Below are 18,400 nucleotides of genomic sequence, written 5' to 3' on the forward strand. Positions count from 1 at the left end.
AGTGTTTGCAGTGTGTTTTAGTCTTCCTGGGCTTCACTGTGTGCATTAATCTAGCTTTATAAAGGATTTACATTTTGTATTTTCTCATAATATTTTTTTTTATAAGAAACAAAATGCTCCCCAAGTAAGCCCATCAGGCAGGGCCATGGACATTTAAAAGGAAAGGATAGCTGTCATAGTAAGGATTTGTAAACTGAATGTAACAAGGTTGGCAAGAAAAGTCAGAAAACTATTTATGCTCTCAAAGGGTAACTAATGGTTTAATAGTAGATGGTATGAAGAAAATAACGGATATAAAAGTTTACAGGATGCTTTTATTCCCCAGTGAAAAACATAGAAGAAGAAAAAAAAGAAGAAGAAAAAAGAAGCCAAAAGTATGAAAGGAGCTTTAAAGATGGAAAAATGTACATCAGCGAAAAGAGGAGTTGTTCAATTTATGCCACCATTTTAATAGACCGAGAGGATTTCACTTGACTTGTGACCTTTCGACACAAGCCAAGATTTTTGTACAGGCTTTCTATTTTGGATAATAAATGTATGTTGGATGAGTAAATGCCTCTTGTATCTAGATACAAATGCCAATTTTATGCTGGAAAATGTAGTGGGTTACGTACAGTAGTGTTATTGATATCAATGGATTAAAATAAGTGGATTAGTTCTGAAAATTATGATAAATGCTGTTATGGAAACATCCTGTGAAATCATGAACTGGGGGATGTGGAATGGATCTACATGTGGAACAAACTGAAATATGACTTTTTAAATTATTTAACTGGATTCCTCTCTCTCCTTTCCTATCTATCTATACAAACATAAGCACATACAGTATTAAAGAAAGAGGGAGAGTCCAGAGTTTAAAGAAAATCCTCCATGGTCATAAACTAACCTGTAGCATTGGAAAAATAGGAAGAAATATTACTTGAGGAAAAACTAATCTGTAAATAACTAATGCATAGTGCTGCATCTTTTGCTGAAACTGTTACTGCCTGTAACTGCTGCAGAAGCTGCACTAGATGGGCATAACATTTAGGGTTTCATCTTTGTTGCAGTGTTTTGGTTGGTTTTTATAATTTTTTGAGACCTTGACTATTTCATATTTTTGATATTTCCCACATTTAATTTCTATCTAACCGAAGCATGAACCTTGAAAGTTGCATTTTTTAAGGCACTGATTATTTCCTTTCTAACAAATAGAAAAATACATCATCTATCACTGAACATAACTGTTCACTATAACATAATATTCACAGAACATTAACTAAGTTTTAGTTTATCCAAATTTATCCTGAGGGTCATTCTTAAACCCTGTACTAGTCAATCAAGTACTCCTTAAAATTCAGATCATCCATTTTACAGGTTTCCCTTGGTGCTATTTGTCAGAAGATTTAAAGTCACTTGAAGATTTTCACACCATGGTAAACCTCAGTTATCAATTGCCATTTTTTCTTTGCCTGTGCCTTTTTTTCCCTCTAGAGTCATTCTCTCCTGTTTCTATACATACTTCCTTCTTCTTGATATGATTCATGATGACTATTTTTAAAACATATGGTGATCATTGTGCATCATGAAGATGAAATCCTTTACTCACATTTGAGATTATAAAATGTTTTGAGAAAAGCTCCTATTCTTTCTCTGTATCAGTAAATCTCACATATCACTTCCACAAACACATACATCTCCTCGCAGCCCAATGCTTCTAGGACCTTTGGAGCCAAAGTGCTATGCAGATTTAGACCAACTGTAAAAGTAAACTTATTTAATCTTTTTAATGTAAAATATTTTAATCTATTGATAAGAAGATCCAAGGAATGGATCTTACCCATTTTTTTCCCCTAAAGTCAAATTGAGTGTATCTTACATTGTATGTTTCCAGCAATTTATTTTGAATCTATGTATGCTTTCAAAGGACTATTATTTATGAAGTGTTTTCTTACTTTGCTACTTTTTGTAATGGATCAGGGTGTAAAAATATTGAGGATGTACAGGAAATTGGGCTACTTGCTGTCTGGGAAGCAATTCATATTAGCTACTGTCTACTTCATCTCCTCTTATTGTTTGGAGCGGAAATTAACTTTCCAATACCTACAGTGCCATGGAAAACATAATCTACTTTTTTAATAGCTTGTAGATCAAATAGCTCAACTCAGGGAAATGGGTTCCAATAAAAGTTCCAATTTTTTATGCTGGGCAGCAAATCCATATTATAGAAGCTGTCTTCGTTATTCATAGGTATTTTCCTAACTTAAAGTTTCCTTCAAGTAGTGTTAACATTTGATGATGCAAAATGAAGGCCAATAAGCTGTACAGGGTACGTGCTTTGTAAAATGAATTGGCCTCTTGGGAACAGAAGAGCTACAACTTCAGTGATAACAATTATGTTTTTATGGCCCAAGACAGAAATAAAATGTTGAAATGGGAAATTAATGCAAAAGCTTAGTAGGAAAATTATCAAAAGCTTAGAATCACAGCATGTAAAAAATCATTGTAATATATCAAAGAATCTGTTTATGAATGATCAGTTACAGCGAAGCTGAGAGTTATAAATAAGGTTATACTTTCCCATTCTCCTAACATCCAATACTGTCTAAAAGATCTTTTTAATAAAAATGTGCATTATGTGGGTTTTACTTCCTTTTTTCTCTGGTTCAATTTTCCTTGTTGCTTAAGGTAATAATTGAATAAGGAGCAATTCATGAGTCAAAGACCACTTCAATTTCTAGTTTTATGTTGGATAGACAACGATAGAAGATATGAATATGAAGACATATTATTTGGACACTGTTAGCTTCACAGTAATTTATGATGCAATATTAGATGTGATATTTCTGTTGTTAGTCTGCAGAATTTGTCAAAGCAACAAAACAAAAATCAGCATGAGATGAAAGTGGGTTCCTAAAAAATCCTTAAAGAACATCTGCAAATCCTTACTGTGGTAATGGTCGAAAATTTATATAACTCTATCCTGGTCAGTGCTGGCTAGTATCACTTTGCTTTTTTTTTTTTTTTTTTCTTTTTTCCCCATTTGTTATTCTGTTGTTAATTTGAATTACAACTACATCTATGATGGCTGGCAGCAGTTAGCAGTAGTTTATACAGGGATGCAATATGCTTCATAACCTTTATTAAGAAAGAACTCCAAAAAAATCCAAAATTGCATTAAAAATTCCCAGTTAACTCACTGCCCATAGGAATTGAATTAATCCTTTTATTGGTTTATTTAATCTGATTAAACTTTTCATGCTCTAGTATCTGCATGCATATTTCCATGTGCAGTGTGCGTGTATGCCATATGTAGGATAAAAACCCCATTTTTAAGCAATTTTAAGCTTCCAATTACTGAGAAGCAAACCTTTGGTTTCCATAAATGCATAGCAGGTGCCATTCACTTGTGTATATTTGTGAATATATATATTCACTTTATATATGTGGTGGAAAGACTCTAATGTGTATAAGAATGGACAAAAAAAAAATTAATTTTTGTGTCAGAAAGCTCCCATCTCAACTCAGGGTGACACTCCTGTGCTCTGTTTTGTAAGAGCACATTAAATCAAATAAACATCTAAACAATCTTTCATCCTACTTAAAATACTTTGAAGTATGAATGATATGATTAAAAGATGCTGTGTCTTCCCAAGGTCTGGCAGAATGTTTGTGTCAAAGTGAGAAGCTGAAGACAGACATATCAATAGCGCCTTATACTTCAGAATTGCAACAGCTTATGAATAGTAAAGAAACATTTTTCAGGGAAAGCAAGTTCCTACAAAATTTTAAGGTAATAAAGAAGGCACATAGATTTTAGGCTTTCTGGACAGTGCCTGGGGAAAGATTAGCACTTTCTAACAAGATCCACTTGAGTCAGCAAAATGAGTAAGGGGCTGCCAGAAGCCAATTCTTGCTTATTGTCCATTTAGACACATAATAGGTGATGGGAAATGTTGAGATGGGGAACTCATTTTAAAACTCAAATCTTAGAACTTCACAGGGACTCCCTTGAAATCCCCAGCCTGATATGTTGCTTCATTAATAGATATCTACATAGTTTCTCTGAAAAACAGACAGTTTTCAAAAAAATTGAGGTGGTTTCTTTGGTTTCTATTTAGGGTGCAGCTGAAGTCTCTAAGTCATATTTTCAGGCTAAGAGTGATTCTGTTCACAACATAAGGTGACTAAATTCTGATCAAATCCCTTCAGACACATGGGAGTCAGGGAAATTTAGGGTTTACTTGTAATGCTTGAAGTGTCCCGTTTCTCTTCTTAAAGGAAAGATATAAGTTAAAATCCCATATCCCTGTCTTTAGTCATTTTTCTATCTCTTATGCAGTCCTGAGCACTGATTGCTAGAGAGTTTTTTTATCAATAGGGAGGCTGTGGGTAGTTTAGGGAGTTGGTGTAATAGATTTTTCTTTAATATTGCTAGCTGACAACTCTGTTTATTTGAGAGAATAAAGAAACATGGTGTTAACTTTGCAGTAAAACAGGAACTGCTGCTGAAAATTGCCAGTTGAGCAGTGGTCAGCCCAGTATGTCAGGAGGCAGTTCTTCTTGATTTTTCAACAGCCAGATTAATGGTAGTTTTGTGGGAAATTTTTCATTTATATAGTTTCTTATTTTGCATGTAGTTCACAGGAAAAAAAAAAAAAAAGAGAGAACTATAAAAAGATACAGTAGAATACCTGATCAATAGGTGGAAAATAGTAACCCCCCAACATCGATATATTCAGCATTATGTGTTTAATAGGAAGCTGTTACTATTGATTCATTTTTTAATTCACCATCCATTAAAATTATTTGCCTTTTTATAATGCTTTTTCTTTTTGTCAATATGTTTCAGCAAGCTCCTTCTATCTGATCTATGCAATAGCTGGTGCTAACACAGATCAAAGTGCATCAGATGCTTCACAGTGCGCAGTTTAATGAAATGTGACTTACTTAATTTTTAGCAGTTTAAGTACTCAGCAAAGTGTCATCTGGGGTGTTTGTGTCAGACATTCAGGTGGAACACTGAGCACGTCTGACTCAGATCTTTGAAAGAAGGGTTGGGGCTACCCTCCCTCATGGAACATGAAGGGCTGGCTCACGCAGCCACATGTATGCCAGGCCGCTGAGGTGGAATGAAGATATCTGATTTTGAGATGTGTGGTCATTAAAGGCTTTTGTCTCCTACCTAAAGGCTAAGTGATAGAAATCCATTACATTTCATGGAGCCATCCAACACCATCTCTCATTCTGAAAGGTGCCCAATGTTATCATAGTCACTCTGATTATCTCCTATGGCTTTAAGAGGAAAGTGTGAGAGCAGATTTTTTTGTTCTTTTTTTGTTGTGTTAAACAGTGAGACAAAATCTTTAGCACTAATTATTTATCTAAGTGGAAGTTGTGTTGACCTTGTACTAATACTGTCTGCCAGCCTTCCCATAGAACAGCAGTGGAGGACTTAGTCTATTATTTAAGGAATGAGAGGAGATATGTTTCTTTTTTTTTTCTTTTTGTTTTGCTTTATTTTGTCTTTGGTGGTTTTATTTTGCTGTGCATTTGCTATGCCAGTTCAGGAACCCTCGAGAAACAGTACTATTCTTCACTTCAAATCACTCCTTAAACACAGAAGTAGTTATCTTTTTTGTGACAATGTGGGTTTGCTCTTGCTTGTGAGTTGACTGTTAATCGCCAGGCTGTTAATTTCTATTGGCTTCAAAACCAACCTAATCAGTTCATTACTGAGCTTAACTAAAGTGTTCTCATCCACTCTGCAAGAAAAATACTTCTGAAGCAAGCAGATGGGCACTTGACTGCCTTTGCTCTCAATGTGTACTGTGTTCTGCACTTTAGATGGATGTCTGGCAGTGATCCCAGCCTCTTCCCTTCCTGAGATCCTGTATTGCTGCATTTCATGTTCATGACTACTGAGGTTTTACATGTTCATTAAATAATGCAAGACTAATGTAAGACATTTATGCATGCAGACACAGAACCTTAAAAAAAGGGCTCTTACAATGGTTTAACTATTAATACTATTGAGCAAATGAAAACTGAAAGCAAAACACTTTTTGGGGAAAAAAAGTAAGGGTAAACTGAATATTTTTATCAGTTTTTCTCTGCTTTCTAGGTCAGCATCTCATACGGAAGACTAAATCATTATGACAAATGAATGCATTTTGCTGTCTAATTGTTTGAAATAGCATGATAGCAGCCATGTTACTACAATAAACTTGCTTCCATGATTGAACTAGATATATTTTTATCACTTCAATATTAGCCTCTACAAATTGTCCCTCCCTCATCCAATAGAATTTCAGTATTCTTTCCTCACTCATTTAATAACAAAACAAAGCAGCTCTATGAATCCCTTCACACACACACACACACCTACCGCTGCAGGAAAAATCTAAACAACAAAATATTATCATTATTTTGTAAAAAAATATATGCAGGTCAAAAGATGAGTAATCACCACCTGTGGATTCAAGTCCAGCATTCTTATATTGTTGCTCTGGTGTTTTTAGACATACAGTGTTAAAAATGTTTTAGTATTGTATACTGCTTTATCAGTAATGCAGTTTTTGTTCATCAAGGAGATTCAGAGTCTCAGAGTGTGCATTTTGATGAACTTGGAGGTCTTTTTCAACGATAATGGTTCTATGATTCTATATAAGCAAATGCCATAAACAAAGGGAAAAAGAGATTATGTCCTCTGTCTATTGCTTCAGAAGTTTGCCATTGAAAGCTGGTTCATATCTAGTGTGAGGAAGAACTTGCAGATAAAAATATTATTAAGCAATAAAGGAGTTTAAAATGGCATAAGATGTATCATTTCAGCTGGTAATTCTTTTATTTTCACAATAATAATTCAGGTAAAAGAGTAACAGTAAGAAAAAATAGGACTATTAACAGAACTGCTGTGTCATACACAGTGTAAGGTATAAAAGCTCACTATTCTTTGTCTATTTAGAAATGAAAATACTTTTAGAAACAGAAACTTTAGAAATACCTTTAGAAATAGAAGCTTTCAAGATATTAGAAAAAGATATTCTAAAAAAGTCAAAATGAAACTATCAGAACATTTCAGAATGAAATGTTGAATTTTTTGGTAGAGAATTTCTTAGAATTATTTTAATATTATGCAATATAAGATAAAATAGTTTCATATTCTCATGTTTCTGTCAGATTTTGAGTGTTCCCTCCATATTTTTTTTATAATGGAAAACCTTTTACTACAAGTAAGTAAGAAATACAGTAGCTGCAGGCAAATGCTTTCAGTCAAACAGAGATGTGGCTTTTTTGTGTAGTCTATCATCCTGACCTGGAAAAAGTATTTGAATGTGAATGTGAGCTCTTCTTCAGAGAAACTCTGTTTATTGCCCTGTAGATCAACTTCATCATCTTTCATCATTTAAGATCCAATCCAGAGGTCCTAGCATTCAACAGAAATATTTATTCATGCTTCCATGGGCTTTGGATCAGAAGGTGAAAAGGAGTTCCAAGTTCATTATTCAGTGAGAACTAGTGGAGTTTGTTTCAAAAGTGAAAACAGATATTGATCTGCTGTGTGAAACTATTACATGGTGTTCTAAACATTTGGACTAAGCTCTGGGATTGTTGTACATCATTCTGTCTTAATATGCAAGTCACATTGGCCAACCAAGTGTGAGCCTAAAAATCCACTGAAAATTTTATAGCCTAAAAATTCTGGCTAACCTCCTTAACCTTATTTAATGCCTAGTTAATCAATAAATATTGTGCTGGTGTATTTTGGGTTTTTTTTTTTTTTTTTTGGTGATAGATTCTACTAGGTGTTAATGTGAAAAGTTCTGATTTGCTTATCCAGAGAAAGCACAGTTTCAGAATCACTCTGAAGTGGCTCTAGTATAAACACCTTGACCCCTTGACTCAAGGCTTCTCCACAGTGTATTGTAATTTTTCAAGCCTGAGAGTGAGAAGTGGAATCTAGTCTGGACCTGGGTTTTTCTTGATATAGGAAGGGGAGAGAAATGGCAGTACTGCCTACAAAACAAGGACAAAATTGGAGAATGATGGTTTTGGTGCTTCTGCTGCCCTGCAAAAGAGAGAAGGGGATAAGGATGATGTCTCAGTTGAGTTTGCTGGCTTCAGGGAGGCTGGAAGTAGGTGCCCTGGATCACAGCCTGAACCCTACCTCAGCCTCAGCCTCAGCAGTGACAGAAGCAAACCTGTTTATGTCTAAGGTTTGCTGCCAGTACAGATGATGTTTGTACCATGGCTGTGGTTGTTTTCTTATCTGTTGTCTGAAGCAGCCACCCACTTTGTCTGTGCCTAAAGTTTACTTTGTTCTTCCAACACTAATTCCCTTTTTGTTTTGTTTTGCTTTCAGAGATAATCAACACTCATTTTTCTCCTTGCAAACTCAGTTGAAAAGACACATGTTTTTTTAAAGGCTTTAAAAATACTTTCTGGGGACTGATTGTGACATTTCAACTGTTCCTTCTATAGTAACATTGTAATTACACTGCTGGGTGTATGAAAAATAACAATAAAAAAATCGGCATGGTTAAGAAATCTTGAAGTCCATCAAAGATTTCAGAGAGCTTTAGCTCCAAAAAATATGGGAAGGTTTGCAGGAAAAAATTCTCAAAAAAATTTTTTTTACAAAGAATCAGTAACAACTTAATCCACATTAATTAGGACAGCAACATTATAAGTGCAATTAAGTAGTGGTGTTAAGTGTGAAAGGTTAACATTTTGCTTAGATTTTGCTGAATAATTATGTACTTAAATAATGTTTATTTTGACTCAGTAAACATTTCTTCATTATACAGGATTACATCTATGAAGCATGGAAGGTAAAAAGTACTTAACATTAAACTCTAACACAAAATCTTAATTTGCAAAGGACTGGGGTTTTCTTATAATTTTCTTTTTAGAATAATTTCTAAATAATTTCAAATATCTTTGAAGTAACTGGTTTTTATTTATGTTCACCTTTGTTTCCATGAAAAAGTTCGAGCATAATAAAAAATTTTCTAGGACTTTTATTCCTTTATATCTTTTTAGTGATATATAGTCAATTTCCAAAGAAATCTTGTCTTTTCTATAGGGAGAAAATGCTTGAAGTCACAATAGGTCATCTTCCTTCCTAAAAAATATAAAATTGCCATGAAAACCAAACCTTTGTGTAACCAGGATATTTTGACAATTCTAATTGCTTCAGATTTCAAAATTAGGATTGTAAGCAGGTGTCAGGCAGGTATAGCAAAATGATCTTTTTTCTTCATTCATTGCATAGGAAAGAATTAGAAAAATAAAACCTAGGAAGATTAATTTTTTTTTGCTGTCTGTGATGCAGTAATTCACTAAAATTGAAATCTGACATTTGTTGATTTAAGATTAGCAGCATTCAAGCACAGGGAGAAAACAATGCATTATACAGTTTTCTTTCTGACTTATGTTCCTAATCCCTGTAAAATGTCAAATGGAAGGTGAGAAAGAGCAAATCTCCTGTGCAAGAATGTAACGAGAGAAACTCTTGCAGTGTGACCAATTCTTGCCATGAATACTTGCAGAACATCATTTTTGCTGACAGCAGAGCAGTGGTGTTGTTTTCATGCTGGTAAATCTGAACACACCAAATGAATTCTGGTGACATTTACTGCTCAGGTCTCAGCTTTTCTTCTTCTAGTCTCATGCGTAATACTCTTCCTGATTCCCTGTTTCAAGGCAACATGCAGTGCAGATGCACTGAAGTGTGCTATTTGGGCAACTCCTTTCAGGCTGAGTCCCTCAAGAATAGCTGCCATACAGCTTGTGCTTCATTGCTTGGTTATAAAATACAGCACACACTGCATGTGGCCAGAAGAAACAAAAAAAACCCCAAAAAACCCAAAAAAAACCAAAAAAGAAAAAAAAAGAAAAAAAAGAGCTAAATAAACAAAACCTGTCTTATAACCTTTTGAAAATCCCTTCCCACCAATTTTTTGCTTAAGGCAAACAGCCCAATGACAATTAAACTGCCTTGGAAATATGAACCTACATTGACATCAGCTAAGTGCCATCACAAAATTGATGTTATGCAGTTCTTATGATCTGCTGGATATTATGTGTTTTGAAGGCAGGATAGAGCAGTTCACTCAGCAAGTCTGTTTTTTACTTACTCCTACCTTTCTGTTTGATCAATGTGAAAGAAAAAATATTTTATTGCATTTTTTTCTTTCAAATCCACCTGCAAAAGCAGTGTGCTTTTGAATTCCTCTTGCTTGTTTACTTCTTCCTTTTTACACTTAGTATGACTTGGATAGACAACATAGTTTCAACAACATTATGTATTTACAAGTTAGTGGATGTTTGTGAAAAGGCTGATTTGTTTTATGCTGCTTTAAATGTATTTTATCCTTTTTGTTGTGAGAACTCTTAATTTTTGCCAGAAGAGAAGGGGAGAACTTTATGAGTCTAGCTTTTTTTCAAGTTAGATCCTAGGTTTCTGCTGAGAAATCTATTCCAAGAAGGGCAAACACTTTCCACAGAAAATCACCTTACCCAAACCACAGTTATTCATCAGAAAAGGTTGGATGGAAACACTTCATCCAGTCTCATTTCCTTTTGCATTAACAGCTATCTTTAATGCACAGATCTTTGAATGCCTTCCAGTCATATCCCTCAAAGATGAGAGATGTGCGTAAGAGATGTAATGGTTGCCTCATTTGCAATTGCCTGATCAGACCTCAACCCTCAAGCACAAGTTCAGTGTTTCATAACATTAATTTCTTATAGCAACTTAAAATCCTGGAAAATTGAAGACATTCTGTTGGAGCAGCAATGATATAGCATCCATTACTTGTATATTTTTTATGTTCTTTGCTATCCTATTAGTTTATTAAGAAAAAAAAAAAGCAATGAGGGAACATATTTAATGGTGCTTGCCTTTTTTCTCTTCCTCACAACCCTTCTTTCAAATTTCTATTTTTATTATTTTAATGCATTAATTTTATTTAATGCAAATTTAATATTTACATAATTTTTCAATACTATAACTAACAGAAACTATATAACTCTAATTCTTTGTTGTAGCCATCTCTCATGCAATTACATATGCGCTCTTCATTGTGCACTCTTCAATAGGGAGATAGTACAAAACTATAAGATATGCATGGCTTTGAATGCTGTTTTTACTAATAACTAATATGGTATTCATTGTGGTAATGAAATATTATTTTTAAATAATGTGTTCATGGTGTAAGGTGGTTACTGATATGTAAGAATACAAGAATAATAGGAATAAAAATGACAAGCAATACAATCTTCACCAGGAAATTGATATGCGTTTGAGGAAAATGCTTTTACTTCTAAATTTAAAGATTTTAAAGCCCCTGTTTTCTAAAACAACTACAAGAAATACAGCAAAAGGGAAGAGTAGAAACTACTGTTGCGAAAGCCAAATGCAGTAAGTTAGATCTCTGGCTCAGTAACCAGTGATGAAATCTTTCAGCAATATCCAGAAAATTACAGATTCTGCGCAGGTTCCTCAGCTTTGTCTCATTCAGACTGGATGGGCATTTTAAAACTTGAATGATTAGACTTTCTATTCCCAGCTACTTTTACTTTTTGAGATATCCATTTCTGCCTCAGTTCTCATGTGGTAAGTGTTGTTTCTTGATAAAGGTCCCTGGCAAATTTCATTACATAAATCATGAGCGTATGAGTCAGTGAGACTGTATACCCCTGAAAAATAGAGGACAGAATCACACAGGAAGATACAGATGTTTGATCACATTTTTCATGCGCACAGAGCAGCGAAGAAACATTACACTGAGCAGAACTGTTTGAACACCATTTTGAACCCAAATGAACTTGTTCTATTGAGCGGTGTGGTGTACTACTTTGAGGATTTTAGTGCTTTCATGTGCTATGTGACTGTCATCTCATGTAGAGGTGGAGCAGGAAAGGTGGATGACCATGCACACATTTTCTGAGGTTTCTCTGCAGTGTTAGCAGGCCTTCTACTAATTGATACCTTTGCTCTTAGTGGCAAGAAGAATGATTAATCTTTGCACTGAATTGCTAAGGCACACCCCCACCTTTAAATTTCACACACTTTGAGAGTCAGTCCTTCTAAAGAATAGCATTGCTCATCTAGAGTTCAAGACTTTTGCTAAGTCTGGACTCAAGAGACATGAGACTGGCAGGAGAAGTAACTGCTGCCATATGAAATACCATGGCTTGTGCAGACAGAAAAAAAAAAAAAAAAAAAAAAAAAAAAAAAAAAAAAAAAAAAAAAAAAAAAAAATCCTAGCTTAATGACTGACAGAAAAGAAATACCAAGTCTTGTAAAGGATGAGAAAGGGTAGGCACCATCTGCTACTCTGTGGAGTAGGATTATAAAATGCGTCAGTCATGCCATCGATGAGAAAAGCAGAGAAAATGCTGCATGTCACGGCATCTGTTATCACAGGTAGAACTTTCAGGGAAGAAATAAAAGCCTGATATAGTGCAGAGAAGCTGCTGCTGGTGGTTATTTGGCTCTCAGCACTCCTGAATGTTCAAGATCTAGATTACAGGGATATTCTCCATCCTGATGGAGGAGGAAGCATACAGAGAAATGCAAGGGAGATCTAACATTTTCTTAGTCTTTGTCAATAGAGAAAACATTAAATATTTCTACTCTAAGAATTTCTTTTTTCCATGTAATGTCATATCCATCCTATTTCTAAACTAATGGCTTTGTGTGAAAAGTTTGAAAGCTCCTTGACTTAAAAGTTTGACAAATGCTGAAAAAGTTATTAATTTTGCATCTACTCAGGCAGGTATTTGATATCCATGACATTCAAGTTCTCAAGAAAAATGCATTTGACACAGCATCAGGGTTGTTGGTAGCATGCTTTTGGCCAAAGAGAGTCTGGCCAAGGTCAGAGAACAGAAAGCCAGGTCTTCCAATGACCAACAGCTGCATGTGCAGAGAACAGGGCAGATTAAAGGGCTGGGGTGCTTAGTACAAAGGTGCATGTGATACCCAGTCCTCTTAATGCTCTAGAAAAGGTTTATCTATTTTATTCTTCTTCGATAAGGCCTGGATCAGTGATGCCGGACTGTTAATACTGGAAAAACTGAAAGGTGGAAATAATAATAATATCAATCTGTTTTCTTACTGCAGTTTAGAATCATTTGAGGGATGCAATTTGGAGTACTTATGTATGATGCTTTGTACGTATCTTGTCATCTTGTTTTCTAGCTTCCTACTGTGTTGATATATTTATAAAGGACTATGCGATTAAAGTTTTGAGTTTCCAGAAATATTATTTTACTGATCAGTTGTAAGAATGTGGGTTCTTTTCCTCCCTCAGTTCTTAGGGAATGATAGAGATTCATGAGAAGTCAAAGGAAAGTTACTGTGCTCACATTTGATTGTGGCAGAGACACTGGTTCATGTTGTAAGCTTCATAAGTTTGGGAATGTTAAAAGAAGAAAAGGACAAACCTTTAACTTGAAGGTTAAATGTTGAATATTTTAGTTTTATCTTCTTTCACAAGTTTATAATATTCAAACCAGAGATCATTTTCCAGAGAAATACCAATTCTTGACGGTATTTATAGAACACCTATAATTTTTAGAGATTTAGTTCCATGTGAACCACGGTAAGAGCACTGCTGATCAGATCCTGGCTCTGCATTGTCATTTTGTATTGATGTCATGTGTCTGAGCTCAGAAACACTGTAGTTCATTTTTCATTAAGGTAAGTCAGCAACAGACCTGCAATCATTTGACTCATTGAACAGTGGGTAACATATGTGTTTTGAAATAAGAGATTTGATTGCCTTTCTCTTGACCCTGCCTTTGCTCTTTTAAATATTTGGTTTTATTTTGTTGCAAATCGCGATATATTGCTCTGTACACTTCTGATTCTGTCTGCTACTTCTATAAAAGCAGTTTCTACAGTAAGCCACACTTGATTTTGACATAGATTCATATAAGTCGATTCAAGAAAAAAATAACATTTCCACATCAATGTAGATTTCTTTATTGATCTAGGAACAATAATGCATAAGACCAAAGAGATATTTTAACATATGAATAAGAAAGAAACTCCAGGTTCCATTCCTAATGAGAAAAAAGGTGAAATAATAAAAAAAACTGCCAAAAATAATAAAAGCAATCAAACAATCCTCAAAATGCAAGACCTTTTGAATTTTTTTAAATTTATGTACATGCACATATATTATGCATACTTCTATTATATGTATTTATATATATATATATATATATATATATATGTATATTAAGAAAAAAAAAAGCTGTAAAATCTGCCAGGAGAATTTGGTAAATTTACAACTATTCATTCACAAATTGCCAGGAAATTTCTGACTGTACTCTGTATTTTTCTTGAAAGAGAAAAATATTCTGCCTTTCAGGTCCCAAAAGTACAGCTGGTCAAAAAAAGCTTTCTTTTCACTAGAAAATGAATCATAGTTTATATGGTATTCACTAGGAGGACATAAATATGGAAAGCTAAGTTATCACTTCTTTGAAAAATCCATAATTTGAAAACCATATTTTTTTCAGTGATTTGTATCTCAGTAGGAAAGAATATTACATTGAAAAGAAGAATCTCATTCTAACAGATTTAATTTGACTGTATTAGATTTCAAAGAGTATTTTGTTAATTTTATTTTGCGGTGATATCCTTAAATTGTATTGCTTAGATATACAGATATTTAGAGAAAATAATGCATAAATTGCTCATCTTAGAATTTGGCTTTTAGGAAATAAGTTTAGAGAGCATCTGCAAAATGAAAATCTAAGGGAATAGGAATTCTGCAATAAATACTGAAGTTTATTGTAAAGAATATCAGTTTTGGATGACTTTGTCACTTTTTCCAGTGAATTAGAATAATAAATTATAATTTTTTTTCTATTTGGAAGATAGAAAATACTGGTGGCAATGGAAAATTAATGGGGAAAAAACAAAGCTGAAAAAGAAAACCAAATAATTTATTGTCTGTATTTTATATTAAAGATTTGACAGCTAATAATGACAGTGTTGGTGATCATGTGGATGATGATCCCTTAGCAGCATTCTCTAATCCTTTGAACAAATATTAGGACCTGTTTGACTGAAGAAAATAATTCTAAGCAGTTATCTACTAGCACAAATGGCAAATTTTGTCTTGACATTTGGAGTTTGAACATTTATTTTGACTTGGCCATGACTGTTGAAGACACCACCACACTTCTTGTATGTATGCAGAGAAGATACGGGATTGATGGATCCTGCAAGAAAGAAGGAGAATGACTGTTTACAAGGGCATGTAGAGGCAGGATAAGGGGGAATGTATTTACACTGAAATAAAGTAGGTTTAGATTAGGTAGAAGAAAGAAATTATTTACTAGGAGGGTGATGAGGCACTGGAATGGAAGAGGTTGCCCAGAGGAGTTATGGATGCCCCATCCCTGGAAGTGTTCTAGGCTGGATAGGGCTCTGAGCAATCTGGTCTAGTGAAAGATGCCTCTGCTTATAGCAGGTGTTGAAACTAGATGATCTTTAAAGGGCCCTTCCAACCCAAGCCATTCCATGATTCCATGTATTATTCTAAAAAGCATCTTTCAGAAGCCTTTGCAGAATTAATTATATTCTGCATTTTTTTTATTTTGTTAATTTTGTATTATATTTTCTATACCAGGGCAGTGAAAAATAAAAACTGAAAGCACAGATATGGTTTTTCCTATGTTGTCTGCGATCATCTGGGAGGCAAGGCTTAATACAAAGTTACTTGTGCTAAATTAGCTCATTATAAAAATATATTTTTATATATATCATTTAAGAGATATAAAAAAAACAGAGAGAGATATTGTAGCATATTAGGAGGGTAAATAAAGAAAATGCATATGAATGCATACATACCCATATATACACACATTTATTTATAATATGTAGCCACAGAAATGTAGCTTGGGTCTTGTTATTCTCTGTACTAAACATATTTCCAGTAATAGACAATTTTTCCCACCAATTTATTTCCTATATGAAACTATTAGATGTGTAGTCAAAGGAAAGGAAATCGACATTGCAGCAAATTACCTTGCTTAGAGTCATGCAGTAAGTTAGTGATTGATTAGTGTTCCCTTTCATAGTCAGACGAGTGATGTGTCCTTTATGTAGCAATGCTTCCTCCACAGGAATAATAAGAAGGAAAATATCCACAATTCTGAAGGGCAGTGTTTAAAAATGGAATTGTTTATTTATGGTTTTTGTTAATGAATGCCACCTATTTTAAATTTTATTATTTATGAAGAAAAGTCTGGAAACTGAGTAAAAAAATTTCAAGCAGTAAGCTAAAAAACTAAATAGAGATGTCAGTCCACTGGAAGTAGGGACTTGAAGTCCAGGTAGGCAGCAAAGGAAAGTAATAAGAACTGGTATCATGGGGATGCCTTAAACAGCCCTCATTTAGAAACTCCATTGTTTTATAAGGAACAATTTGCCTTCAGCGATAATATAAAGAATCATTTATATCTCCTATACTTTTGCTATCAGCATATGCCTTCCTTTGTATACACTTGATAGATGTTACTACATTGCCTTTATTTTGCTTAGCTATTATAGACAAGAATCCCTTCAACACTGTTGCAATTTATTCTAGAAAGTCTTTACAAAGTATTTTAAAAAAAAGAGTATTTTCTGATCTTTTTTTCTGGAAATTGCATTCCTCAGTTACCAGGAGAACTCATAATGATGGTATATGAGGGTCTTCTCTATTGATTTACTGGTAAGTTTTACGTCACACTGTGACATTGTAGAGTGTCTCATCAGCTGGGTGAATTACACCATTTTTTCATGAATGGCTGCAGCCTCAAATATAAGGAATCTACTGTTACTCTGCTGTTGCAATGGGGTTTGTCAAAGTCCACAAGTGTATTGAAATATTCTTGTAATGCAGAGCTCTTAGTGGAACAGGACTTACTTTACTAATATGTTGTCCAAATATTTGGTGGCCTTTCTGCTTTAAAGTAGGGTTTTTTCAGAAATTTTGATAATAAATATTAAAAAATAAGACTTTAGAAAAATTTGGATATATGAGGCCATACCAAATATCAAAATTATACCTGCCCTCAAATCAATACTGTTTGATATCTTGCTGTATATTTAGAGGATAAAAAAAATAGTAGTTTCAAAGGCACTTTTGCTTTTGTAAAATAGAAAAGGGCTTAAATTCTTGTGGGTTTATTGTTCCATAAACAGAGCTATTTTCATACAGTATTTAGAAAAACAAGACAACCTCTCAGCATATTTATCACCCCACTGTTCCTTAATAAAAGATGTGGGAAGATTTGGAGTAGGCAGTTAAGGTCTGTAGGGTACCATAGTCTGAGCTGTCAGGTGTAAAGTATTGCTTTCTTTCTTTTCTTCACAGTTTATGTTTCCAGGAATGAGCTGAAACTCTCACAACTGTAATTTCTTTCTACGTTTGTAGATAATTTCACTTACAGACACAAACAATATTAGTAGACTTTTTTATTTTATATTTTAAGAAAAAACTTAAGTATATTAAAGGTTTATATTAATTTCACTGGATGGATTCTTATGCCAGAAATAGTCTAAATGCCTAACAGAGACTTCTTAAGAAATAATTAATTACTGACCATCAAGTCATAAACTGGTCCTCCACATCTAAGTCAGAAGCTTTACTAGGTCACATGGATGGTCATATTCAGATGCATTAATTTGGAGGCATGGGTGCCACTTCACAAGTGGCTCCAAAGGCAGACAGGGACTGAAGAATTCCTGGGACATAGTTTTATACACTGTGTACCAATTGTCATCTGATGCACACAAAACCCCCTAACACTGATAAACTGACAGATGCTAAGCTACTGACATTACTTCCTGTGAAAGCCCAAATCAGTGCTAGAAAGCCTGGAAGTTGTCCCATTTCTCATGATGCAGGGTTTAGTTGCTCCCCGAGCATGCTTCAGAGGTTAGAGAAGCTGCTCATGGCTTCTTCAAATCTTTACTAGTAGTACAAGGTCCACCTTGAATCATAAACATATGCTCTGAGGACAATGAATATCTACTATCAACAAGATTTATGGTTATAACTTTGCACTGACAAGTCACTCTCTTTAAATTCCTAACATTCCTGAGTGTAAATTTGTACACAATTCTTCTATTTGGCCCAGATTAAATGGCTGGGTTTTTGTTTTTCTTTTTGTTTTTTGAGAACTGAGAATATTTTGTATAAGAAGGAATGAGATAGTGCAGGGATTGTGCACTTCAGCTGAGGTACTTGGAATGTACAGCCTTGGAAAGTAAAACATCACATGTCTAGCAAGTTCACGACAGCACTGAGGTACCTCTATGTATACAGTCCGTTGTAAAATTTTACCAAAACTTCAATTTGTGGAAGCCCCTTGTCAGACACTTGCCTCATGTACACAACAGAAG

This window comes from Vidua macroura, chromosome 1 (assembly GCF_024509145.1).
Source record: "Vidua macroura isolate BioBank_ID:100142 chromosome 1, ASM2450914v1, whole genome shotgun sequence".
Classification (NCBI taxonomy): domain Eukaryota; kingdom Metazoa; phylum Chordata; class Aves; order Passeriformes; family Viduidae; genus Vidua; species Vidua macroura.